Genomic DNA, 27,985 nt, shown 5'->3' on the forward strand with positions numbered 1-27,985 from the left:
CAAACCCAGCAGCCGAATTCCAGATGGAGCTGCAGGAGGATCCCTCCTCAGAGAAGCTGAGGGCCCTTGCTGGCCACAATGGTGCAGGACCCCAGGGGGAGGACTGCCGGGAGAGATTCCTGTGGGAGAAGGGATTCCTGTCCCGGGAATGGGCTGGTTCAGGGCCAACTGAACCTTGGAAAGCCAGGAGGCAATTGGTGGTCCTCCCCCAGAGGTACCACCACAGACTGTTGTACTTGGCCCACAATATTCCCCTTTCAGGGCATCTGGCGCACCAGGCAGAGGCTGCTGCAGAACTTTCAGTGGCCCGGGGCCTTTGATGCCGTCCAACAGAATTGCAGGGCCTGGGACTCCTGCCAGAGGGTGGGGAAGGCCCAGGAGAAGTGTAAAGCAGCTCTGAGACCTGGCAGTGGCCATGTCCTCTATGGAGGCAGACACCGTGGCAGACGCGCTGCTCACCATTTTTAGCAGAGTGGGTTCCCCCAGGAGGTCCTTACAGACCAGAGGTCCAACTTCATGTCAACCCTGCTCCAGTGCTTGTGGGAGAAGTGTGGGGTCTGACACACCTGGGCCTCGGCGTGTCACCCTCAGTCCAACAGGCTGGGGGAGAGGTTCAATGGGACCCTAAAGATGATGCTGAAAACCTTTATGGACCAGCACCCACAGGACTGGGAGAAGTATTTACCCCACCTGCTGTTCACATACAGGGAAGTGCCCCAGGAATCCACAGGGTTTTCCCCTTTCGGAAATAGGAGGAGGGTGAGGGGACCCCTCGACTTGATGAGGGACGAGTGCGGGGGGAAGGCCTCCCCCGATGGAGTATGTTCTGACCTGTCTGGAAAAGCTCGCAGAGCTCATGGGCTTGGCCAGGGGAAACCTAGCCAGGGCACAGGGGAAGCAGAAGGTCTGGTACAACTGCTCAGCACGTGCCTGCTTCTAGGCTACCAGGGACCAGGGGATGCTTCTCATCCCCATGAGGAAGCACAAGCTGCAAGATGCCTGGGACGGCCCCTTCAAGGTCATCAGACAGGTAAATGAAGTGAAATATGTCATGGAACTGTCCAACCGGGCACACCGCCACTGGGTGCACCATGTCAACATGATGAAGCCATACTGGGCCAGGGAGAAGTTGGGGCTGGCTGGGTGTGGGCAGTGGGAGGAGAAGGGAGAGGATCCCCTGGTGGGACTCCTCCCTGAGGTGGGGCTGACCCCTCGCTGGAATCAATTCTCCTCTCAGACCAGCTAACCCCTGCCCAGCAGGCAGAGATCAGAGAGGTGCTGCCTTCACACCGGCAGCTGTTCTCCAGCCGGCCCGGGCTCACTATCCTGGCTGTTCACCAGGTGGAAACAGGAGCCAATCTTTCCATCAGGTGTTCCCCATTCAGGGTCACTAGGAAAACAGCCCAGGACCTGGAGAGAGAGGTTGGAGACATGCTGGCTTTAGGGGTGATCCAGCCGTCCTCCAGCCCCTGGGCCTCTCCCATGGTGCTGGTTCCCAAGAAGGATGGGTCGATCCGGTTCTGTGTGGATATGGGAAGTTCAGTGCCATCACCATGTCCAATGCCTACCACCGATAAAATCCTAGACAAGTTGGGGGGGGTGCTGATTTGACAAAGTGGGACTGTTCTTAATGTTTCCTCTGAATAGTGTGGGGGTGCCTCAATTTCCCCTTTGCAGTTCTTAAGTATCTAGGTGGTGGGAGAAGGGTGTCTGATCACTGCAGAGCCCTAGAGGGCAGGTATGTGCAGGAGTCTGGACACAGAGAATGGCCGACACCCTGTTTCCTGGCCACTGAGGGCCTGGGCCCTTCCCCCCTGCAAGGTGAGAGCTAAAGGGTTGGAGAACAAGGGAATCAGGTGACCTCCTGGCCCGGGAAAGGAACAAAGCCCAGAGGAGGAGGGGCTGGAGGGAGTTTCAGTTTGGGGCTGGCTGAGACATGGAGTGAAGGGCCGACGTGGTTGTCTGGCTCACTGCCCCCCAAAATGGACCCAGCTGAGGAGTCCTGTTCTCTGCACCTACCAGATCTGTTTTAGACCATGTTCCTGTCGTTTAATAAACCTCTGTTTTACTGGCTGGCTGAGAGTCACATCTGACTGCGAAGTTGGGGTGCAGGACCCTCTGGCTTCCCCAGGAGCCCCGCCAGAGCAGACTCGCTGTGGGAAGCGCACGGAGGGGCAGAGGATGCTGAATGCTCCGAGGTCAGACCCAGGAAGCTGTGTGAGCTGTGTGTCCTGCAGACAGTCTGCTCACAGACAGGAGACTTCCCCAGAGTCCTGACTGGCTTCATGGGGAGCAGTTCCAGAGCATCGCCTGGGGACTCCATGACAGCTATCAAATCCTCCCTCCCTCTTCTCTTCTGCAGACAAAATAAGCAGAGTTCCCTCAGCCTCTCCCCATAAGTCACGTGCCCCAGCTCCCTACTCATTTTCATTGCCCTCCGCTGGACTCTCTCCAATTTGTCCGCATCCTTTTTGTAGTGGGGGCCCAAAACTGGACGCAATACTCCAGATGAGGCCCTCACCAGTGCTGAATAGAGGGGAATAATCACTTCCCTCGATCTGTGGGCAATGCTCCTACTAATGCAGCCCAATATGCTGTTAGCCTTTTTGGCAACACGGGCACACTGCTGACTCACCTCCAGCTTCTCATCTGCTGTAACCCCAGGTCCTTTTCTGCACGTCCTTTTCACCAGTTCCTTATCCACCTTTCAATTCTCAGATTAAAGCCCATCTTCTCCAATTGAACTAATAATTTGCCAATTGTATCAAATGCCTCACTGACATCCAGGTAGATTAGATCATTGGTTCTCAAACTGGGGGTCACAACCCGGTTAAGTGGGGGGGTCACGAGCCCTGACCCCAGCGCGCGGCTGTAAGTTGCGAGCCCCGACCCCTGCACCAGGCTGTCAGCCCTGACCCCTGTGTGGAGCTGCGGGGCTACGAGCCCCAACCCGGGCACATGGCTGTGGGTCCCGACCCCTGTGCTAGGCTGTGAGCCCTGACCCCAGTGTGCGGCTCTGAGTCCCGACCCCGACCCCTGAGCCGGGCTGTGAGCCACGACCCCGGTGTGCAGCTGTGAGTCCTGACCCCAACCCCTGGGCCGGGCTGTGAGCCCCGACCCCAACAGGGAATCGTGGTTGCAAGCCCCGACTCCAACCCCCACACAGGGCTGCAAGCCCAGACCCCAACCCTGGCCAGGAGCGGGGCTGTGATCCCTGAGTCCGACTGCCACATGGGGTTGCAAGTGCTGACCCCAACCAGGAGTGGGGCTGTGAGCCCTGAGCTGGGGCCTCCAGGACGCTGTGAGCCCCACCCCTGTAATGGGGTTTCAGGCGCAGCCCGGCCATGCTGAGGGTTATCAGCCGGGAGCACACACAGGGTTGTCAGCCCCGAGCCCCGCCACCCGCTGTGTTTTAGTCTGAATTTAAAAGCAGTGAGTAAAGGTAAATTCATTTTAAGCCATAGGGTTTAAATTTAGTATTTAACATAGTGTTAAATATCAAAAATGTGTTTTTAATTTTTAAGGGGGGGTCGCACTCAGAGGCTTGGTGTTCGAAAGGGGTCACCAATACAAAAAGTTTGAGAACCACTGGATTAGATCTACTGCATTTCCTTTGTGTAAAACCTCAGTTATCTTCGCAGAGAAACAGATCAGGTTGGCCTGGCAGGACCTACCGATTGTAAAACCAGGTTGTATTTTATCCCAGTTACCATTCACCTCTTTGTCCTTCATTACTTTCTCACTCAAAATTTGTCCCAAGACCCTGCAGACAGTTGAGGTCAAATTAAAAGGCCTGTAGATACCTGGACCATGTTTTTTTCCATTTCTTAAAAATAGGAACTATATTAGCAATTCTCCACTCCCCCGCCCCAAGTTTACAGAGCCATCAGAAATCCTTGCTATTGGGCTTGCAATTCCATGTGCCAGTCCCCTTACTCTGCATGGATGGAGCTTATGGGGTGCTAGGGGCTGCAGTGAGTGGGGTGGGAGGACCCACTAGGGGGCACTTGCCCCTTCTAGTCTGTGCTGGCCCCAGCATAGTGCTCAATTTGTGCTATTTTGGGGGTTGTAAATCTAAGTTTCTGAGCGCTTGTCACTAAGGAGCCCATGTGCAGTGCAGCCTGGTCATAGAATCATAGAATATCAGGATTGGAAGGGACCTCAGGAGGTCATCTAGTCCAACCCCCTGCTCAAAGCAGGGCCAATCCCCAATTTTTGCCCCAGATCCCTAAATGGCCCCCTCAAGGATTGAACTCACAACCCTGGGTTTAGCAGGCCAATGCTCAAACCACTGAGCTATCCCTCCCCCAAGGCTCCCTGGCCCAGCTCCCCACGCTCTGTGCAGCGCAGTGCAACTAGATGTGGGATTCTTCACTTGTCCTAATCTACTGTGCTGTGTGGCTGTTAAAGAGCTGCTCCGTCCCACCCCAGAGGTGGCTGCATCTTAGTGCTGGGCAAAGGATCCCTGTATAAATAGCCCCTGCATCCCACCCCAGAAGTGGCTACATCTCAACCTCAGGGATGAACTGAGTGACTGGAATACAAGTGACTCTAGTCCTGGGAGTGACCAGGGCTGCTGGGCCTCTTGCAAGGGAGGTGGGCAAGGCCTCAGCAGAGATTGGGGCCCTGGGGTGGTGCAAGGCCAGGGCCGAGATTCTTCTGGCCGTGGGAACCCAGTGACTCAGTCAGTGCCCCGCTCCCAGCCAGTCCTCCCCATTCACCGAGCCCTTCGTGCCAGCCATGTTGCTCTAAGTCGTACTAGGTGCCACTCGATAGGTCACCTACAATCACACGGTTTCTTTTCGGTGCCTTGACTGGGCAGCGGGTAAGGAGCGGTGGATAACAGATTCTCCAGGCCAGGACTACAGATCTGCTCCCTCACTGTGCCAGGGATGCCCCGCTGGTCCCATCTCTGCCCCAAGAGCCTCCCCCCGCAGTCCCTGGCAGAGAAGGGATTGCCCCACTGCCAGTGCCCAGCAGGCCTATGTGTGACATGAGTTTGGGGGTCTCAACCCCGTCCCTAGGGGGATGGGTCCATGCTCTGACGGGCATTAGCTGACAGCCAAGGACTGGCCAAGAGTGCCCTCCCCACCTTCTCAGGCAGGGCAAGGGGTGGAGTACAGAGTGATCTGCTGTGGGGCCCAGGCCCTCAGTCTCTGGGGCTGGCAGCACTGCCCCAGCGATGAACCTCTCCCCCAGGGGCAGGGAGCAGCTGCCGGGTCCAAAGCATCCCAGCAAACACTGGCCATTCGGCACCAGCCAGGGGAAGGTCTCGCACCCAGGCCATTCTGGATCAGAAGCGTGTGTGGGGAGATGGGAGCTGAACACGGACCCCTCTCCAAACTCCCAGCAGCCCCCAGAGCCTCATCCCTGTGATCCCTCTAATGCCATGGGCACAAGGACCCTCAGCCAGCATCCCCATAGGGCCCAACAGTGGGGAACCCAGCCCCTTACCTGGCTGGTCCCTCCCATGGCCTTGATGCTGGCCCCAGTTCAGCCCAGTTCCCCCACTCTGCAGGGCACTGGAGAAGCCTCCACTGGCAGCTTTGCTGCTGGCATTCTGTGGCAGCTCCTGCCGAGGCCCCAGGGCCCAGGCCGGGCAGCGCTGCCCTCCCAGGGGGCTCGTTAGCCAGGGCCATGCAGAAGTCTGGGGCCCAAAAGCCAACCATGGCTCCCCAGCCGGGAGCGGGTTTCCTTGACACCTGGGTACCCCAGGGGGCCAGATCCTAAAGAGCAGGAGGGGAAGATGCAGAAAGAGGAGAGCTGTGCACGGGGCCATGGAGCGGGGGGAAGGGACAGAGAGACGTTTAAACCAGAGGGGCGGAGGGCGCGCCCCATCTTCCTCAGAGCCCTGGGCTGGCCTGTGCCCCCTGGCCCCAGGGGTGGGGGCTGGAAAGTGACTTGCCTTGCCCCAGAGTGCCAAGGCCACTGGCTGTACCGGAGAGGCCGTGCGGCTGCAGGAAACGCCCCCCCCGCCCCCCAAGCCGGGCTCCGTGGGGCCAGGATTCAGGCCTGGGGAGCTTTGGGCCTTGTGGCGGGGACTCCAGCACTGGGGAAAGGGCCAACTCGACTGCCCCAGAGCCCAAGGCTTGCGTCACACCCCCATCCCCCACGCCAACGGCCCTGCCCTGAAGGGACCCATCTAGGGGCAGAGCGGAGCTCAGGCTCTGTAGCCTCAGCGTGCCGGTCCCACAGCCGGCAGGCAACGCGGGTGCTGTCCCAACAGGAACTGGACTGAGCCCCTCTCCACAGCCACCCCCACTGTCAGACACTGCTCCCCAGGGACAGATTCGAACCCATGCCCCAGAGAGGAGAGACGCCCCCTACCCCGCCAGCCCAGAATATTATTATTCATCTTACATAGCACTGTCCAGCAAAACACTTCCCAAAGGAGGTCAGTGTCATCATCCCCATTATACACATGGGGAAACTGAGGCAGAGGGCAGGGAAGGGATTTGCTCAAGATCACCCAGTGGCAGAGTCAGACATAGACTTCCAGTCTGCTGCATCCCAGTTCAGTGCTTTACCCACTAGGCCACACTGCCTCCCTTGAATCATAGAATCATAGAATATCAGGGTTGGAAGGGACCTCAGGAGGTCATTTAGTCCAACCCCCTGCTCAAAGCAGGACCAATCCCCAATTAAATCATCCCAGCCAGGGCTTTGTCAAGCCTGACCTTAAAAACTTCTAAGGAAGGAGATTCTACCACCTCCCTAGGTAATGCATTCCAGTGTTTCACCACCCTCCTAGTGAAAAAGTTTTTCCTAATATCCAACCTAAACCCTCCCCCACTGCAACTTGAGACCATTACTCCTTGTCCTGTCATCTTCTAAAAGAAGACTCTGTGGCCATAGCTCGGGAGCGGCTTTCCCTCCACGCACTGCCAGGGGGAGCCATGAGATGTTTAGTATTGTCTGTCCCAAGTGTGGGGAGGCACGAGCCACCCCGGGTCCCACACAGGTGCCTCTGCCCAGATGGCAAGAAGGCCGAGCGGGCCCATCAGCTTTGGTGCCCCTCTTGCGCCCCAACACTCAGAAGTCACTAGTCAGGCCTCAAAATCATGAGATTTGCTTAAAAATCACAAGATTTTAATATTTGTTTGCATTCTGGCATGGCTGTGTTTGGGAGGAGCGAGGTCTGGGGCTTCTCCTCCACGCCGAGGGTGGGCACTTTATCGAACGAAAGTGAAGTTTCTTCGTTACTGATCCCATTCCAACTCACCCACCCACCCACTGCTGGGCTCACCATGCAGTGATGGGCGTTGGCAACGCTGGCCATTTAAGGGTTAAAGTGTGACAGGGCGTTGGTCTACCTTGGCACTAGAAGGGCAGCAGGAAGAGCAGCAGCCCCACAATTGAGCTGCCTTGGAAATTTGGGGGGGTGCATGGAACCCTTATGTTTTCACCCCTTGCAAAAAATTTTCAAAAGCCAAAAATGTCTATGTGTGTGTGTGGGTGTGTAGTTTTTTCCATCCCTTCCCATCCACTTTCCAGTAGATGAGAAAAGGACAAAGGGTAGAGAAATGGGGGAGGGAGGGGTAATTTTTCGAAGGCTTTTTTTAAATTGCTCATCAAAAACCTGAAATGTTTAGAAAGAAGCAAATTTTTTCTACAACACTGTCAAGAAAAAGGCCAATTTACCAACAAAAAAGCTGAGGCTTTAGTTTAAAGAGGAGCGAAAGAAGCAGGGCTGAAATAGGTACAGAATATAATGAAAGGAGGGGGGTGCTCCTATTTGCCCCCCCTTCACCTGCCCCAGTGTTGCAAGAGCAATGGGACGCTCTGTGAAAGCAAATGTCAAGGGAAGTTACATAATTAGCCAGGGGAACTCACTGCCACTAGATGTCACTGACATTGCGAGCCTGGCAGGATTCAGACAAGGATGGTGGGGGGTGGGGGAGCAATGGTGTCAGGACAGAATTTAGAAAACAGGCCACAAGGCCACTGCTGACTGTCAGGATGAGGGAGATATGCCCCCCTTCCCCCCCTCCCCCGACTGGTTATGTCATCATTAGCCACTAGGAGGGGGTTCTTGCACCTTCCTCTGAAGTAGCTGGTGCTGGGGTGGCTGGCCCCATTGATCTGGTTTGGGGAAGGAGGCAGCAGGGAGAGGGCGGGGTACTGGGCTAGATGGGTCCTGTGACGCTAGCAGACCAGGTGCCAGCTCATGCCCAGACCCTTAGGCCTCACTGAACACTGACAAGCGCAGAGCTTGACCCAGCCTGTGTGTTAGCCGTGTGACAACAGCTGCTGATCAGCGTGTGTGGAGTGTTTCGACTTGTGGAATTGCTTGCAGGCTTGATCTCTCCCATAACCTCTGTAGCCCGTGGTATAAAGTTAGAATGAATGTTTGCATCGTAAACCTCTGTAACTGCTCCACACCACTGAGTTTGCAAGGCAGCTTACGTCCACCTAACACTGCGTCTACACTAAAATTTGGCTCCCGCTGATGTAACTCACCTGCTTTGCCGACTTAATCATGCCACTTCCCCCAGTCAGCGTAGTTAGGTCAATGCAGTGTCAGTGTACGTACTGCGTTGCTTACATCGACTGTCCCTCAATGCCCCACACTGACAGTACAATCGATATCACACACCACAGACACAAGGAGCCAGGTGTACACACACACAAGTGCTGTAACTACTGTGGCGGCTGCACGCAGGGCGATTTGATTTTGTAGTGTAGCCATGGCCTGTGTAACTCCCTCAACAGGGGAGAAGCATGAATTAGTGTAAAGTGCTGGGTCTGCCCATCGAAACCAAATGAGCCATTGCGAAATATCCTTACTGATTGCCTCTCTTGTTAGATATTTTACTGCGTGTGTGTGTGTGTTCTCCCTGTGTGCTGCCCCAGCTCTGTGCAGACAGCCAGCACAGGAGACTTTGAGTGAACCGCCCAATGACCACAAGATCCGTTAAGGGACGAAGGCACCCGGCCAGGTTTATTGTTGACAAGGCATGCTAATAGCACCTGGCAGACTCTACGAGGATATTAAGACATGTATGCCTGTGAGAATGGACGCAGCTCAGTGAATGGCAGGACTTTCCATTTCCCCCTTGGCTGGACCAACACATTCTCTCAGAGATACCCTGATACAAACAAGCTGCCCCTCTGACTTAGATACTGCCCTCTGACCTGGCGAGTTATTGTCCACTTTTTTGTACATGTTGGTTTGATTAAAACATTTGTATTTATTATGTTGCTATTTGACCTTATCTTTTAGGAGGGCTCAGTGTGTTCCTGTTTTCCTTGGGGAATGTTTTTGTGCCATTCTTGATATTGTGGTTTTTGTACCACGCTTCTGGAATGTGTTTGTGTGAGTCCTTTGTGCTGAGCACTGTCCAGGACTGCGCGTTTCTGCACCATCAGGGCTGGGCTCACCAGATTCTGGGAACGTGCAAGTGGGCAGGGCCTGACGTTTGCTCACAGCAGGGAGAGGGGATACTGGGCTGGATGGACCCTGTAGGAATCAGCCAGGCTGAGTTTCCTGCAGGGCAGAGGGAGGTGAGTGGGCCTCGTTAGATGCAGCCTGGGGGGGCTGGCTGTGGTGAGGGGTGTCTCGGGCTTTGGGGGGGTTCTCTGCAACAGGCTGTCTCTGTGACTGATGCTGATCACACTACACTGCCCCCTTCTTAAAGCCCAGCCCAGCCCAGCAGCTGGAGCCCACCCAGTAATTAGGAAATGAGATTTAATTTCAGGCAACAAAATGCCACGAAAGTGGCGGGTGAGCCGGCTTTGGGCTGCGCGGTAAGATGATAAGCAGCATCACACGGGCTGGTTGCATAATTGTGAACTTGGCTCAGGCCGGTTGCCTTCCCCGCCCCCCCGCCCAGCCCTGGAGGTTGGGGGCCGACTCTGAGGAGGGCTGGGGGACGAGATGCTGGGTCCCTGCCCGGGAGAAGGGGTGTGCGCTGGGCATCATTCTGGGATCGCTCAGACCCCAGCATGGCCTGGCCCAGGGCAGGGGGCACTGGGCCGCAGTCCATACCCACAAGGGATGGGCAGGTTGGGGACAGGGCTAGCTCAGCCTGGGTTTGGTGAACTCCGATCTTGAGACAATATTTCCTCTAGGGCCCATTGGATGCACCTGTGCTGCCTACAGGGGGCACTGCCGCTGCATGGGGGTATCACCCACCTGCACCTCCTGCCTCCCACTGCCCCACCCCAAATCACCCCCTGGCCCCTCCACCCATGCACTGTATACAGCTTGCAGTTACTGTAAACCTCTCCCCCTCCCTGCTACCCCCACTGCCTCCCCCCAGCCCTGCTGTAAGCCCCCCAAGTCACCCCGCTCTGCCCCAAGCAATCTCCCTCCAGCAGGGTCTGCATGCAGGGCTCTGCAGGATGAACTCTTCTGCAAGCCTGGTGCAGCTTCACCTGTCCCTGGGTCCCAGCTCCGCCCTAGTCATGATCCCCCCAATCCAGGCCCAAAGGTCTTGGGGGCCCTGGCACAGCTGGCACTGGGAGACAGGGGCATCTTGGCACCCCATTCCCACCAGCCCCCAGGGCTGGGACCAGCAGTGATCAGCACCCCCAGGCCCACTGCATGGGCTGATGCGTGCAGCCCTCTCCAGCTGCCCTCACCAGGGCCTGGGGCAGAGCATGGCAGAGCCAGGGCAGAGGGGCTGGGCCTGTCTGCTGGACCCACCCTCCCTCCTGGCATCGACCAGGCCCATGGCCAGCTGTCTCAGGCCTGCACCCCCCTCATGCTTCTGGGGGCAGGCTGAGGGGTACAGCGTGTGTGGCTGGGGTCCCCCTTGCTCAAGGTGCAGGCCCGGGGTGCAGACGGAGCCCCATGTAAGGGCAGCCATGGGGGGAGCTGGCGAGCCCACAGTTGGGCAGGTGTCTCCGCCGGAGCTTTTTAATTCCGCACCCCCAATTCGCCGCCCACCTGCCTGGCAGCCTCACAGCAATTATCCAAATGGCTGTTAATTCCTCACGGGGATCAGGGGTGGAAAGCTCCGCAGCTGAGCAGATTGGGGCTGGGCCCGAGCAGCAGATCCCAGGTGCCAGGGTCTCTCACCCCGTCCACAGCAGGCACGCAGCGCTGGCAGGGCTCGTTTGCCCAGCAAGGAGACAGGAGGCACTGCTGTGCCTGCTAAACCCTGAGGCCAAGGAGAGAGAAACCCGTCACCTCCTGCTCTGGCAGAGGGTTCCTGGCCTGGCTTACATGGCACAATCCAATGGGCCCTGGTGGCCTGAAACTTCACTACCCACCCTCTCTGTGGCCCAGCCCCCAACCCCAGGGGGAAGCCAAGAGACACCCCCAAGCTAGCTGGGACGTGCCCTGGGGTCCTGCCCTGACCAGCTGCACTGCAACGCCCCCTGTAGGGATGGGCTACCTGCCCCTCATGCAAATAGCAATGCCCCCCTCCCCCAAGCATGCTCTCTGCTCGTGCCTCTCCACCAACGGGAGCATGCCCCTTACAAGGCAGCTCCCGGACTGCCCCCTGCTCCATATGTTGTGTGGGGACGGGGGGGAATTACACCAGAAGGGCCTGGCTAGTCTATCATGAACCAACACCAGGCCCAGAGACTCTTTGATACAAGGTCCCAGAGGGGGACGACAGGACATTATCCCTATGCCCCACCTTGCATCTGAGCTGGGACCCCATATGAAGCTCTAGCTCCCCAGTCCCAGCCTGTGTGGCCCCCCAGCATCCAGTGGGACAGAGACCACTCAAATGGACAGCATCTCAGACCCACATCATGGGGGGGCTGGCCCAGCGCCCGCTTCCTGCCTGATCAGCATGCACTGCCCTCTTTGCGCAGCAGGTGGCGATAGGAGACCAGCCCTGCGCTCTCATGGCAGAGGGCTCTGAAACCGGCTCCAGCAGCCCCAGTGGAACCCAAGCCCACCCAGGAGCACCTCGGCAAGGGGGGGGCTGCGTCTGCTCTTCGCTGGGTAGCACAGACAGTCGGGGGTGGGTGGGGTGGGGACGTACAGCCCCTGATGCTACCCCAACTGTCCCACCTCAGTACGTGGCCCGATTTTCAGCCACGCTCGGGAGCAGAACGTCGGACCGGCCACCACCCACCCGCCTGGCAGGTCTCCACAGCCTCTGGGTAAATGGGTTGAGGCTGACGCGGGAGCGCCTCTCTTGGAGGAGTATCTGGCCCCCACCCCTGTAGCACTATCATTGCTGCATCCTGCCCCCCCATGCACATGGGGCTGGACAGGGCTGTCACCCCATTGCAGAGGGGGACGGAGGCCCAGAGGGGCTGGGTGACTCACCCAAGGTCACACAGGGAGTCTGTGGCAGAGCAGGGACATGAACCCAGAGCTGGGGCCATCATTCCTCCCCGGCCCTACCCAGCCTGGATGGGTTGCTATGCTCAGCCCCCACCCCCCACGGGACTCTGCTCACACCTTTGCCAGTTCGGCTCTGCTGCAGGGATCCCCGAGTGCAGATGGAGGCTGGCGTAACCACCGGGTCACCCCACCCTGCCCAGAGCAGAGGGGGGGTTAGTGCACTGGTGGGTGCCACAGCACTGCCTGTGCCAGCTACCCCTCAGGGCTGGCAGCTGGGAAACATCAAGGCAAGAGGGACTAGTGCAGACAAGGCCCCAGGGTGCCGGGACCGCGGGCTGGGTGGCTTTGGAGACCTGACTGCTAGAAGCCATGCTACAAGAGACCCTGGGGTTCTTTCTGCGCCAGCTGGCAAGGCAGGGGCACATTGGACTGGCCAGCCGGGATTGTGCTGCATGGAGCCAGCATTGCATTGAGAGCAGGGGCTTGAGTCAGCACTCCCAGCCCTGCAGTGGGCGTGCTGTCTGGATTCTATTGAAGGGAGCTGGGCAGGCAGGACTCCTGGCTCTTATTCCTGCCTCTGCCACCTACTCCTGGCACGCTGCTCCATGCCTCAGTTTCCCCCGTGTAACATGGGGATAGTGCTTACACCTGTGACAGGGAGGCTTGGCAAGAGCCTCAGGAATATCCCTGGGGGGACTCAACGGGAGTCACAGCAGCAGGGTGTGCACAGAGCAGGATTTTCCCTCCCCAGCGCCGCTATCAGCTCCTGAGAATAGCCCAGATCAGACTGGGGCTGCAGGCTGGAGCCAGCTCTGCTGCAGCAAGTAACTCCGGTGGTTAACAAGCATGCTGTCAATCCCTTCCCTGGGTAGATGGTTTGGGCAGTCAGGTGTGTGCCAGGCTCCCCCCTGGAGGCAGGCCTGTGCTGCCAGCTGTGAGTTACAGAGCATCTGTGCCATGGCAGCCAGCTATCCCAGAGGGGGCCCCCCTGCCCGAGACTGGTAGCATTATCCCCCTTTTACAGATGTGGAAACTGAGGCGTCAATAGGGGAGGTGACTTAGAATCATAGAATCATAGAATCATAGAATATCAGGGTTGGAAGGGACCCCAGAAGGTCATCTAGTCCAACCCCCTGCTCAAAGCAGGACCAATTCCCAGTTAAATCATCAAACTTGCCCAAGGTCACCCAGCTGGGAATAGAGCCCGGGTCGCCCGTCCCAGTCCAGGGCTCTATCCACTAGGCAACACTGTCTCGGTCGATGGGAAAGTAGAGAGGAATGGTGCAGTCATGGATCCACAGGGTCGGTGCCAGGGTCCCAGCTGTGGAAATCTCTGGGAGGAAGCCCTTTGCTGTGCCAGACCCCAACAGGTCTCTCTCTTCCTCCAGGACAGGCCACATGGCCTTCCCGCCTCCTGAGACTGAACCGCTAGGCTTTACCCCATGAGCCCTGCCCAGCGAGTCCAGCTGGGACAGATCCTGGTAGAGACCCGTCCACTCCGCAGGGCCTGACGCCCCTCAGCCCGGGTGACAGGGACACTCACCCAGCGTTGTCAGAACAGTCGGGTTTCTTAGGCACCTGAAACCCAGCCTGGGCAGCCCGGCCCACTGAAGGTTAAAGCAAGAGGCTGTTCTGGTCAGCCCAGAGCCCGGTCGAGCTGCAGAGAAACCCGTTTTCAGCTCCGGGTCTCTCACTCAGGGCCTGTCTACATGTAAACCACTTCAGCTGCTCCGCTTCAGTGACGCTGCCTTTCCCATACCCCCGAGCGACACAGTGGCACCGACCCAATTGCCTCGTGTAGACCAGGCCTCGGCCTGACCTTGGTCAGTTCTCAGGCGAGAGCTCCCAGCTTCCCGCACTCATCCCCCAGCTCAAACCTTCCCAACCCTGTGTTCTTGAGCTGGGGGCCCTGCTCCAGTTCCTGGCTGGGAGCATCCAACCAGAGCCATTGGAGCCGGCACGGTCTTTCTGGCCCCCGGGCTGATCTGTGTTGGATTCTCTTCATTTCATCAAGACAGGGAGGTGACACCCCCCCCCGCCCCGCATGACTCTTACCTTCCCCGAGAATCCTTCCCCTTCACCCCCTGCCAGAGAAGCCAGGAAATATATAGGGAAACTGAGGCACGCATCAGATTCATAAAAGATATTACAAACATTCCCAGTTGGTCACAGGTGCACAGTCTCCCAGCAGCTCAGCAAAGGCTGGAAACAAGAGCAGAGGCAACAGGAGGGAGAGATCTGGGCAGGCCTTGGATTTTACATCGCTTTGCTTCTCCTAGGGGGGGCAGGAGCTACTGGGTTTCCCGTGTGAGAATCCAGGGCAGGGTGGGTTTGCAGCTGCCCTCTGCTGGGGGTGGGACGGGGATGGCAGGAGCTAGGGGAAGCCCACAGGCCAGGGCTGACTTGTGGCTAAGGCTCGGGAGAGCTGGGTTCTATTCCTGCTCTGGCAGACTCCCTGTATGCCTCAGTTTCCCTTCTGTAACACAGGCCACCCTGCCTCCCCTGGGAGGCTGAATTCATTAGTGAGATTCTGATACCATGGTGATGGGTGTAGGAGCACACACAGACAGGAGTGTCCAGGTGTGGAAGAAGCTCTGTGTGCGAAGCTTAGTTCTGTGACCGAACTGCCCTGTTTATAAACAGAGAGATTGTGCTGGGTACAAACTTCCCCAGTCGGTGCCTCGGTTTCCCCATCTATACAGAGGGGATAAGGACACTAGCCTTTGTAGAGCACTTTGAGATCTGCCCACAGCCAGTGTTAGAGAAGGGCTGTGGCCATTAGTCCAGCCACACAGGGAATGCTATTGTTCTGCCAACCCCTCAGGATCTCCAAGGGTGTCTAGACCCCACCCCTCCCCCCGCCAGGATCTCCGAGCAGGTTCTAAATCACTCCTCCTTCCTTCTACTTCTCATGTGCTCCCCCGCGGCTCTGTCCCATGGCAAGGGCGTGGCCAACACAGCTCGCTCACCTCTCCCATGCTGGGCTCGTATGCCTTGAACACCTTGAGTTTGGCCAGCACAGCGTGCACCAAGTGGAAGTTATCTTCATGGTCCCTGCAGCAAAGACAAACCCTGTGGGTCAGAAACAGCTCCTCCCCCAGGGGCACTTGCACTTCCTGTAGGAGGTAACCAGATACCCTCGCCCTTTGGGCACACTCACTTCCTGTAGAGGATGGCTGGGTACTTCTCCATGGCACACTCACTTCCTATAGGGGATAGCTGGGTACCCCTTCCCCTGGACACACTCACTTCCTGTAGCGGATGGCTGGATACTCCTCCAGGGTTTCACACAATGTGGCAATCTGCTCTGCCAGATTCTCCATCTGCTTGTTCTTTTCGAAAAAGCAGTAGGGGCTGAACCAGTTGTCGAAGCTCTATGGCCTGTCCAGGGAGTACACCTTGGGGACGGGGGAGAGCAGAGATCAGACCCCGGTGCCAACTGCTTGCAGCCAGGCCAGCTGTGCCCCATACCGCGCCCCTAAGATGCGCTGTTGGATCAGGCCAGCCTGGCGGAGCTGTAGCGAGCCCCTAGTGAGGGAGAGAACCCTTTGCCAGTGCCACTCCTGTTGTGGTAGAGGGATAGAGAGCCAGAGATTCATGCACCAGCCTGGGATGAAGATGCCCCAGGTTCAGGTCCATACTTGGCTGCAGACTCCCAGGTGCCTTCAATGTTGGGGGAGGGGGCTTGGCGACGCTTCTCGTCTGGCGAAAGCCCCAGCATAGCCACGGGCAAACCCGGCATCAAGGCGCGTCTGCCGCTGTCGCTTATTTCACTGGCCGAACAGAAAGAGCCATGGGGACAAACGTGCTTGGACACCAATAAATAGTATCAGCCCGTGAAGGGTTTGCTGGCGCAACGGGATGGGTGAGCCAGCAAAGCCTCCTGACGGACACTCAGCTTCTACCAGCCAAAGCTTCTCTTGGCACAGCTGGCACCGGTACCCCAGATGAAATCAGCTAGAGTGGCGAAAGGACTGCTTTGCCAGCGTAACGGCACCTACCCAGGGGCTCTGCCACCACAGCTGCATCAGTTACAGGGGGATTTTTTCTCTCATGTCCCTGTAACAAACCCATACCAACAAAGCTTTCGTGTGTAGACCAGGCTCATGTCTCTCTGTGCCTCAGTTTCCCCATCAATGCAATGGGGCTGACACCCCAGTCCTGCCCCTCAGGGGCAGGAGGGGGGAAATCCACTGATGACACAAGGAGGGGATGGGGTGGTTGGGTAAAGGGCAGGCGTGTGGAGTATTGGGCTGTCTTGCAGGCCTAGTATAAACCACCAGTAAGAGCTGGTAAAGCCAGGGAGGCAGGGCCCTCCTTCTCCATACATCTACCATTCCCACCCAGTGCAAGCCAGCGATTCCACGTCTCACAGGGTGTGAGCAGCCAGCTAGTCCCTGCTGCCCTGTGCTGGCGTCAAACCCGGGGCCCTAGAAGGGAAAGGTTCCCCCGCCAAGCCACATGAAACACTAAGGGTGGGGTGTCGTACGTCACCATCCGCCGTGCGGACCTGCTCCTCCAAAGCCCGGCCACCCCTCAGCTGGCTCTCGTAGGGCAGGAAGGCCATGTTGATCTCCTTGAGGGTTTTGATGACCTTGGTGATCCGTGACTTCCTCAGCTCCTTGAACAGAGGCTCAGGACAGGCTGCAAGGCAGAGGCAGTGGGTGGGAGTGACAGGCACAGGGCTCAGGACTCCCAGCACAGCGCCAGCCCCCACGGACAGGGCCAGACCGGGCACAGCAGGGGCAGTAGTGCTGCACGCCTGTGGGGAACCTGGGCAAGCCAGCAGGGCCACACAGGAGTCAACGATGCCCCCCCGAACCAGAGTCATGCCAGGTTCTCGCTTTCTGCAGCATCAGCAGCGAGGGGGAGCCACAATCTCTCCTACGCAGCCCCTGTCTCACACCCTGCCCTCAGCCCCCCCGCAGGGCTGAGTGACCGGAGTGTACCACGTAGGATGATGCACAAGGAGGAACGGGGACTTGGGCTCCCCCTGCCGCTGTAATGGGGAGAAGCAGATCTGACCCTGACACACTGGGTATTCTGGTGCTGTCCCATCCCCCCACCGAGTTGGGACTGATGGAGCAATGCATGCTGGGAATGGTAGCCAGAGGCCGCCTTTCTGGGCACACGCTGCAGGTGTCTGTGAGCCGTGCTGGCTGGAGGCAGGCCCGTGGGGGAGAAGTGGGGGAAGGGATAGGTGGGGTCATTCGGTCTGGCCTGCTGGGGCTGCATCCCCTGCAGGAGGGCAGAGCATAATCAGGGTGCTGCGCACTGGCCTGCCGGCAGAGAGAGACCCCCCACCCCCCAGGCTCCAGTGTGCTGCTGCCCAGGCTCCCAGCTGGGGGATCCCCCGACCCCCGATACTCACGGCTGAGGAAGAAGACGTGAGCTGCCTTGTAGTTGAAGGTGGGGGTGCCCTGGAAGTCATTGATCAAAGCCTGCACCGACTGCAAGGGGGAAGAAAGGGGGTGTCAGCACCTGCCGAGGCCCCTCCCTGCTGCTCAAATGGCCCAGCCCATGCCCAGCCCCTGGGGACTCAGGGCCTAGCATGATGCCATCGGGAGGTGGGCTGGTTTTTACCCCCCTGGCTCTGGGCTCCCTCCCCACCTGGAGCAGGGCTTGTGCCCATGTGCCCGGGACATCCTCAGGGCCCAGTCACATCTCTCGCTGTCACAGAAGTGTCCATGCCCGGCCACAGATGGGGCCTGGCATTGCCTTGCTGCTGAACTAAGTGGGCTCTGAGCAGTGCCCAGGGAACAGCCGGCCGAGCAGCAATCCCAGGCAACTACCATCAGGGCCCCCTCCCTCCCCGGGCGCCATGCTGGGCACCTGCAGCTTCGCCACGCCAGCTAGCCTGGCAGGGTGTTTGGAACCTGTTCAGACCCCTCGACCAGCCATTGTGACAGGTGAGAACCTGGCTGCCCTGTCCCAAGCCCCAGGCCCCAGCTCGCAGTCCTCTCCTACAGCGCTCCCTCCGCAGGCAGCCCCTGCGGGTTCTGGGCTTCACCCTGCTCTGCCAGCGCCCCCTGCCCCTGGTCTCCCTCCACTCACCTTGCTGCTGCAGATGCAGGAGCCTCCTCCCCAACAGCCCCTGCTCCCTGAGCCTCTGCCTCATCGAGTCTCCTTCGCTTTGAATCTCAGCTGAGGTCGCCTCTCTCCGCCTGCTGCACCTGCCCATCCAATCCCCACAGGATTGCACTGCGGAGAGGTCTGGGGGACAGTCTGTGCCTCCCGTGGCAAAGAACATGAAGCCCAGCTCCGGGGAAGCAGCCTCCTAGGGAGCCCCTACTGGCCCCATTCCCATCCTGACGTTGTGCTGCGCACAGAGAAATGGAACGAGGGGAGTCTGCCAGGCTGGATACGTCCTTTCTGCCAGGCTGGATACGAGCGCAGCTGAACTAAGGATCTGGCCCCGTGCAGGAAGAAAACAGATCCTGTCCAGCACCTCTTGACTGGAGGGGATCCAGGGACCCTCACTGTGTATGGCGGACAGCAACACAACAAAGACTTCAAATTCTGAGTCCTGCACATAGAACCCCTCCAAGGCATGCCCCACTCAGGGAACTGCTGGCCTGTCTCCTGGGCACCTTCCACAGCCCAGCTAAGCAATTAGATAGTCAGCTCTTCGGGCCAAGCACCATCTTTTTGTTGGTGATGACTGGCGCTCCTGGGCACCACTGTAATACACCTAATGAATAATGTACAACACCTTGCAAAATGGGGCCTTGGTCCATGACTGGGGCTCCTGGGTGCTACCATAATACATCTGTTTGTTTTACCCCTACGAAGCACCTGATTCTGGCTGGCCCCGTAGGGCAATAGCCCCGAGACCCTGACCTGTGCTCTCACTCTCACTCCCACTCCCGGTAGCTGGTGTGCGTGAGTGCACTGCCCAACACACTATGTTTCCCCCATAACTCAAGCAATGCCTCTCCCTACCCCACCTCTAGGCCATCAGGACTTGGCTGCTCAGTCCTAATGAGGTTCCAGGGGCTATTCTGCACCAGGACGCGCTGGCCTCCCTGCTGCTTTCCTGCAGTTCCTTTACACCTGCGGCATGCGGACGCCCCGTTCACTGGGGTACGTGGGGCTCGAGTGCATGGTAAGGGGCTGGCAGCACAGACTGGATCCAGACATGGCGAAGGCAGACACGAACCTGCTTTTTCCACGCATTTCGACCCTGAACTGCAGCTACACCCCCCCCTCCCCACACCAGCCCTGGACTGCCCCCACCAGCTGTGCCAGTGCCCCTCACTACTGACTGGAGCCCTTGCTATCCCAGCCCTGGGTTCCCACCCACTCCCAGCTCCGCCAGTGCCCCTCACTCCTGTCCACAGCCCCCTGCTATGCCAGCCCTGGTCTGTCCCCCCCCAGCTCTGCCTCACTCCTGACCTGCAGCTATTCTAGTCCTGGGATCCCTGCCTCACAGCTCTGCAGATGCCCCTCACTCCTGACTGCAGCCCCCTGCTATCCCAGCCCTTTGCTCCCCCCCTCCCCCCCATTCCCAGCTCCACCAGTGCCCCTCACTCCTGACCCGCAGCTATTCCAGTCCTGGGTTCCCCCCCTCACGGCTCTGCAGATGCCCTTCACTCCTGACCCGCAGCCCCCTGCTATTCCTGTTCAGAGACCCCTCTTGAACCAGGGCAGTATGGCCCACCCCAAGTATTCAGAAGCCACGTGTCAGGCCCTCCTAATTGTGCGATTTAGTGAGGAAAAGCTAAGAGAAGAGCTAAGGGTTATTAGCACCACCGGCCGTCCTGAGCTGTGGGCCACTTTTGCTCTGTCCCAGTTCTGGGGGGCAACCATGGAACATCAGAACTGAATCCACTTTGCAAGGGTCTTGTAAACCCCAGGTCTGTGGTCTGGATTTAGCCACAGGCCCCGTCCACTGCAGCCTGGGCTGGAGATTCAGCAGTGGGTTGGGCTTCTGAAGTAACAGAAGTGGGTTGGGCTTCTGAAGTGTAAGGCTTTACCTTGATCTCTCCTACATTACAGCTATAGCCTACGCCAGCTCTGTGTTGGGGCCGGGCAGAAGTGTACTGCTTTACTATGTTACGAAGTGGCTATGACGTCATTTTTCTCCTCGCGCGCACCTGTTACCCGTTCTGACAGGCTGTTTATAATGCTAACTTTACTAGTTTTCAGAGGTTGTCGGGGTGGGGGGGGTGGGCGGGGAAGTGTGCAAGGTGGAAGTTTTGCCTAGTGCACAAAATATCCTTGCACCGGCCCTGGTGGGAGTCATCCTGATGGAAAGAGACGACGACGACGACGCCCCCGCAAAATGCAGCTCCTATGGGAGGGGGCAGCCCTCGGGGTTGGGGCAGACAGCCTCCTCCCCTTCCTGGTGTGTGACAGGCAGGCGGGGGGGAGCTCTCTGCTCCGACTGACTCCTAATCCTCCCTGAGGGTGAGACACACCCAGGAGCACCCCTCCCAGGGCTCCCCAACTGGGCCCTGCCCCCCCAGACCCACACCCAACCAGACCCTGCCCCCGACCGGGCTCAGACCCCCCCGGCTCCGCACTCACTCTTGCGCACCACCGCCTTCAGTCCGGACGGGGCCATCTCCACCTCTTGCCACGTCCCCTCGAGCCCTGTGGGTAGAAGTAGGACTCAGCTGTGTGCGGGGTGGGGCTGAAGTCAGGACTCCTGGGTTCTGCCCGGGCTCTGCTCCTGTCCTTGGGCACGCCCTGGCCTCTCCCTGCCATGCTCTGGGGAGTGTCTGTGACGCTGGACGACGGCCCCTAGTGACGCTGAAATCAGTCACTGGTGGACGGGCCCGGCCCCCTCTAGTGTCACTGGTGGACGGGCCCAGCCCCCCCAGTGACTGATTTCAGTATAAAGCAACTGGGGTGCTGGCGGGTCGATGTCTGCAAGGCTGAAGACGGCCGAACGCCGCAGCCCCCCACTTCTGGCGCTGCGAGGGCTGGGCCTGGGCACCAAGGGGCGGGCGCCCAGTGACAGGGCCACGCAGGTCCCCACTGAACCCCCACCTGGTCATGTGGGGCGCAGAGGGAGGCGGGGGCCTCGGGCAGGGTTAAAGCGAGGACTGGGTTGGGGTAGTGGGGCCTCAGCCCACTCCAGTCAGGGCCCCCCAGTGAGCTGCAAGTCCCCCCTCCAACCAGTGTCCCCCCCTCAGCAGTGCCCCTCGCCCCCCCTCCACGCACCTCCCCCCTCGGTCAGGCCCCTCGCCCACCTGCACCCAGCCCCCCTCAGCCAGGCCCCGTGTTGTACCCAGGAACAGGAGCAGGTCGAATGGAGCGAACGGCCTCTGCCCGTCTCGCCCCGTCAGGAATGGCGTCCTTCAGCGCTGCCGGGGGCGGGGAGGGCTGGAGCCGCGCGCGCCCAGCGACTGGCACGGACTGTACCGCTGCTCAGCCAGTCCCGGCCCTTCCTGCACGGAGCGGCGGGAAAACATGGTACAGCCCCAGCCGGGGTGGAAACAGTCTGAGGTAAAATTGTCCTGGGAGCTGCCAATGGCGGGAAAAACCGGTTGGATCCAGTTGTGACTGGGCCATGATCACCGTAAACAACAAGATGGCGGTCACAAGATGGCCGTTCCGACGCCATCTTGGATTGCTGCTCTGTCTTTACAAACCCCATATTGAATTTAATATACACATATTTTAACAGACTATAATCCTATAACAAAACACACCCAACAGTATACAGAGCAGTATAAACAAGTCATTGTCTGTATGCCATTTTAGTTTGTCCTGACTTTGCTAAAGCTTTTTGTGTAGCCTGTTGGTGTACCCCCGGAAGACCTCTGCGTACCCCCAGGGGCACCCGTAACCCTGGTTGAGAACCACTGGGTTAGAGAAACGTGTGTGTGTGTGTGTGTGTCTAGGAATCAGGACTCCTGGGGTCTATCCTGACTGCGAGCGGAGTGGGGTCTAATGGTTAGAGCAGAGAGCTGGCAGGTAGGATTCCTGGGTTCTAGTCCAGGCGATGCAACTGATTCATTCTGTGACATGGTTTGTTCTGCCTTGTCCTCCTGTGACATGTGGAGCGCAAAGACCTGCCCCAGCCCTTCCCTTCCGGCTGGGTGGTGCAGGAATTAATGTCCGTAGAGCCTGGGCTCTAAGATCCTGGAGCAAAGCGTCCTGGAGAAGGAATTAGTTCCCCAAGCGTGACTGGCTCCCTGCCCCATCCCTCCCTCCATTAATCAGAACGAATCCCTCATGGCAGAGCTGTTGTCTGGTTACCCGCAGTGCAGACCCAATCTATTGTGTCCTGGCTGCTGTTCAGCTCAGGTTAACAGCATGGTCTGTTTCTGTGAACTCCCCCAGAGCTTTCGAATGGAAGTGAGAGTCTTCTTCACATCCTGCTCTAAACTGTGAGTAGTGTCGCTCTGTGGCTGTTGAACAGCTGCTGCATTCCTACCCCAGAGGTGGCATCATTTCAGTGCTGGGTGGGTGATCCCTGTGTAGTGTTGTTGAGTGCTGTTGCACATCAGCTATGCTCCATCCAGAGCTGTCTGCATTTCAATGCCAGGTGAGTGATCCCTGTATTGTGTTGTGGGGGGGAGGGATAGCTCAGTGGTTTGAGCATTGACCTGCTAAACCTAGGGTTGTGAGTTCAATCCTTGAGAGGGGGCCATTTAGGGATCTGGGGCAAAAACTGGGGATTGTCCCTGCTTTGAGCAGGGGGTTGGACTAGATGATCTCCTGAGGTCCCTTCCAACCCTCATGTTCTATGATACGCTGCTGCGCTCCACCCCAGAGGTATTTGTATTTCAGTGCTGGGCGAGCAATCCATGTGTTGTTATGCAGCTACTACGCTCCACTCCAGAAGTGGCTGCAATTCAGTGCAGGGTGAATGAAAGTCCATGTCTCATTTTGCAAAGCATGGGTTCTCCAAGCAAGGGTGCTGTCTGTCCCATGTTCCTGCTCAATAGACTCTGGATTCTTAGCATCAGCGGAGCTACATTTTGAGCAGTGGTGGAACCAGGAGGCAGCTGGGTCATTGGTGGTTCCACCTTCAGTTATACCTATTGGCTTGAAAAGGCGCCACACGTATACCTAATGGCTGGCGAGGGGGGCAGTTGCCCCCCGGCCCGCTATTAGCTCTGCCACTGATTCTTTTTAAATGTTCATTGCGCTGCTTCCACCAGCCACTTTGATTTCATTTTGTTTTACAGACCCAAGCAAAATGCAAGCGGCAACCTGGCCAGAAGCAGATCCGTGTAATTGAACAGACTCATCCAATTACTGAGCCTTCCCAGAGCCAGGTGCTGCCCTCACGGTACATGAAACCTAGAGGACCTGCTAGGCTCCCAGTAGATGTAGCCTAGAGCCAAACGCAGGCCAGGCAATGTGGCTTCGCCCATGGAGTTCAGGTCCAGGGATTCAGTAGGGAGTAAATGGCCAGCACTGGATGCTTCAGGTTTTGGTGCCCACCCAGAGACGGCTGGGGGCTGATTTTCAATTACACACCTGTGGCTGGCCCAGGCCAGCTGACTCCAGCTCCCGGGGCTCGGGCTAAGGGGCTGTTTAGCTGCGGTGTAGCCTTTGGGGCTCAGGCTGGAGCTTCGACTCTAGGACGATGCGAGGTGGGAGGTTCCCAGAGCTCGGGCTCCAGCCCAAGCCAGAACGTCTGCACCACAAATAAACAGCTGCTCAGCTCGAGCCCTGTGAGCCGGAGTCAGCTGGCCCGGGCCAGCCGTTGGCATGTAACTGCAGTGTAGACACACCCTAAGTGCCCACAAGCCCCCTGGGAGCTGCGGGTATTTAGCACCTCTGAAATCTAGGCCCCCGGTGTCTCAAAGTTAGGGGCCATTCAAAATCTTCTTGCCAGTGTCTTCCTCCACCCCCCACTGCTCCTCGGACGTTCCTGTTAACTGCTGGAAATGGCCCACCTTGATTATCACTACAAAAGGTTTTCTCCTCCCCGCTCTCCTGCTGGTAATAGCTCATCTTAAGTGATCCCTCTCCTTACAGTGTATATGATATCACCCATTTTTTCATGTTCTGGGTGTATATAAATCTCCTCACTGTATTTTCCACTGAATGCATCCGATAAAGTGAGCTGTAGCTCACGAAAGCTTATGCTCAGATAAATTGGTTAGTCTCTAAGGGTATGTCTACACTACGAAATTAGGTCGAATTTATAGAAGTCGGTTTTGTGGAAAGCGTTTTTATACAGTTGATTGTGTGTGTCCCCACACAAATGCTCTAAGTGCATGTAGTCGGTGGAATGTGTCCACAGTACCGAGGCAACCGTCGACTTCCGGAGCATTGCACTGTGGGTGGCTATCCCACAGTTCCCGCAGTCTCTGCCACCCATTTGAATTCTTGGTAGAAATCCCAGTGCCTGATGGGGCTAAAACATTGTCGCGGGTGGTTCTGGGTACATATCGTCAGGCCCCCGTTCCCTCCCTCCCTCCAGGAAAGCAAGGGCAGACAATCGTTTTGCGCCTTTTTTCTTGAGTTACCTGTGCAGACGCCATACCACGGCAAGCATGGAGCCCGCTCAGATCACTTTGGCAATTAGGAGCACATTAAACACCACACGCCTTATCCAGCAGTATATGCAGCACCAGAACCTGGCAAAGCGATACTGGACAAGTAGGCGACGTCAGCGTGGTGACATGAGTGATGAGGACATGGACACAGACTTCTCTCAAAGCACGGGCCCCGGCAATGTGGGCATCATGGTGCTAATGGGGCAGGTTCATGCGGTAGAATGCCGATTCTGGGCCTGAGAAACAAGCACAGACTGGTGGGACTGCATAGTGTTGCAGGTCTGGGATGATTCCCAGGGGTTGCGAAACTTTCGCATGCGTAAGGGCACTTTCATGGAACTTTGTGACTTGCTTTCCCCTGCTCTGAGGCACAAGAATACCAAGATGAGAGCAGCCCTCACAGTTGAGAAGCAAGTGGCAATAGCCCTGTGGAAGCTTGCAACGCCAGACAGCTACCGGTCAGTCGGGAATCAATTTGGTGTGGGCAAATCAATTGTGGGGGCTGCTGGGATGCAAGTAGCCAACGCAATCAAAGATCTGCTGATATCAAGGGTAGTGACCCTGGGAAATGTGCAGGTCATAGTGGATGGGTTTGCTGCAATGGGATTCCCTAACTGTGGTGGGGCCGTAGACGGAACCCATATCCCTATCTTGGCACCAGAGCACGAAGCGGGCGAGTACATAAACCGCAAGGGGTACTTTTCAATAGTGCTGCAAGCTCTGGTGGATCACAAGGGACGTTTCACCAACACCAACGTGGGATGGCCGGGAAAGGTACACGACGCTCGCATCTTCAGGAACTCTGGTCTGTTTCAAAAGCTGCATGAAGGAACTTTATTCCCACACCAGAAAATAACTGTTGGGGATGTTGAAATGCCTATAGTTATCCTTGGGGACCCAGCCTACCCCTTAATGCCATGGCTCATGAAGCCGTACCCAGGCAGCCTGGACAGTAGTCAGGAGCTATTCAACTACAGGCTGAGCAAGTGCAGACTGGTGGTAGAATGTGCATTTGGACATTGAAAAGCGTGCTGGTGCGGTTTACTGACTCGGTTAGACCTCAGCGAAACCAATATTCCCACTGTTATTACTGCTTGCTGTGCGCTCCGCAATATCTGTGAGAGTAAAGGGGAGACGTTTATGGCGGGGTGGGAGATTGAGGCAAATCGCCTGGCTGCTGGTTACGCACAGCCAGACACCAGGGCGGTTAGAAGAGCACAGGAGGGCGCGGTACGCATCAGAGAAGCTTTGAAAACCAGTTTCATAACTGGACAGGCTACGGTGTGAAAGTTCTGTTTGTTTCTCCCTGATGAAACCCCCCGCCCCTTGGTTCACTCTATTTCCCTGTAAGCTAACCACCCTCCCCTCCTCCCTTTGATCACCACTTGCAGAGGCAATAAAGTCATTGTTGCTTCACATTCATGCATTCTTTATTCATTCAGCACACAAATAGGGGGATAACTACCAAGGTAGCCCAGGAGGGGTGGTGGAGGAGAGAAGCACCAGGAGGGGTGGTGGAGGAGGGAAACAGCACTTTAAAAGTTTAAAACTTGAAAACTTATTGAATGCCAGCCTTCTGTTGCTTGGGCAATCCTCTGGGGTGGAGTGGCTGGGTGGCCGGAGGCCCCCCCACTGCGTTCTTGGGTGTCTGGGTGAGGAGGCTATGGAACTTGGGTAGGAGGGCGGTTGGTTACACAGGGGCTGTAGCAGCGGTCTGTGCTCCTGCTGCCTTTCCTGCAGCTCCACCATACGCTGGAGCATATTGGTTTGATCCTCCAGCAGCCTCCTCTCATGACGCTGCCGCCACCTTTCAGCTTCAGCCCTCTCTTCAGCCCGCCACTTACTCTCGTCAGCCCACCACCTCTCCTCCCAGTCATATTGTGCTTTCCTGCACTCTGACATTGTCTGCCTCCACACATTCGTCCATGCTTTGTCAGTGTGGCAGGATAGCATGAGCTCAGAGAACATTTCATCATGAGTGCGTTTTTTCACCTTCTAATCTTCACTAGCCTCTGGGAAGCAGAAGACCCTGTGATCCTTGAAACACATGCAGCTGGTGGAGAAAGAAAAAAGACAGTGGTTTTTAAAAAGACACATTTTCTAGAACAATGGCTACACTCTTTCACGGTAAACCTTGCTGTTAACATTACATACACAGCACATGTGCTTTCGTTCCAAGGTAGCATTTTGCCTCCCCCCACCACGTGGCTAGCAGCGGGGAACATTTCTGTTCAGCCATAGGCAAACAGCCCAGCAGGAATGGGCACCTCTCAATGTCCCCTTAAGAAAAGCACCCTATTTCAACCAGGTGACCATGAATGATATCACTCTCCTGAGGATAACACAGAGAGATAAAGAACGGATGTTGTTTGAATGCCAGCAAACATACACTGCAATGCTTTGTTCTACAATGATTCCCGAGTATGTGCTACTGGCCTGGTGTGGTAAAGTGTCCTACCATGGTGGACAGAATAAGGCTGCCCTCCCCAGAAACCTTTTGCAAAGGCTTTGGGAGTACATCCAGGAGAGCCGCAAATGCCAGGGCAAATTAATCATTACACATGCTTGCTTTTAAACCATGTATGCTATTTTAAAAGGTACACTCACCAGAGGTCTCTTCTCCACCTGGCGGGTCTGGGAGGCAGCCTTGGGTGGGTTCGGGGGGTACTGGCTCCAGGTCCAGGGTGAGAAACAGTTCCTGGCTGTTGGGAAAACCGGTTTCTCCACTTGCTTGCTGTGAGCTATGTACAACTTCATCATCATCATCTTCCTCGTCCCCAAAACCTGCTTCTGTGTTGCCTCCCTCTCCATTGAAGGATCAAACAACACGGCTGGGGTAGTGGTGGCTGAACCCCCTAAAATGGCATGCAGCTCATCATAGAAGCGGCATGTTTGGGGCTCTGACCTGGAGCAGCCGTTTGCCTCTCTGGTTTTCTGGTAGGCTTGCCTCAGCTCCTTAAGTTTCACGCAGCATTGCTTCGGGTCCCTGTTATGGCCTCTGTCCTTCATGCCCTGGGAGATTTTGACAAAAGTTTTGGCCTTTCGAAAACTGGAATGGAGTTCTGATAGCACGGATTCCTCTCCCCATACAGAGATCAGATCAGGTACCTCCCATTCGGTCCATGCTGGAGCTCTTTTGCGATTCTGGGACTCCATCATGGTCACCTCTGCTGATGAGCTCTGGCCAGTGTGGCAAGCTGCAGGTGACCATGCAAACAGGAAATTGAAATTCAAAAGTTTGCGGGTCTTTTCCTGTCTACCTGGC

The sequence above is a fragment of the Lepidochelys olivacea genome, assembly GCF_965140295.1.
Source record: "Lepidochelys olivacea isolate rLepOli2 genome assembly, chromosome: 20".
In the NCBI taxonomy this organism is placed as follows: domain Eukaryota; kingdom Metazoa; phylum Chordata; order Testudines; family Cheloniidae; genus Lepidochelys; species Lepidochelys olivacea.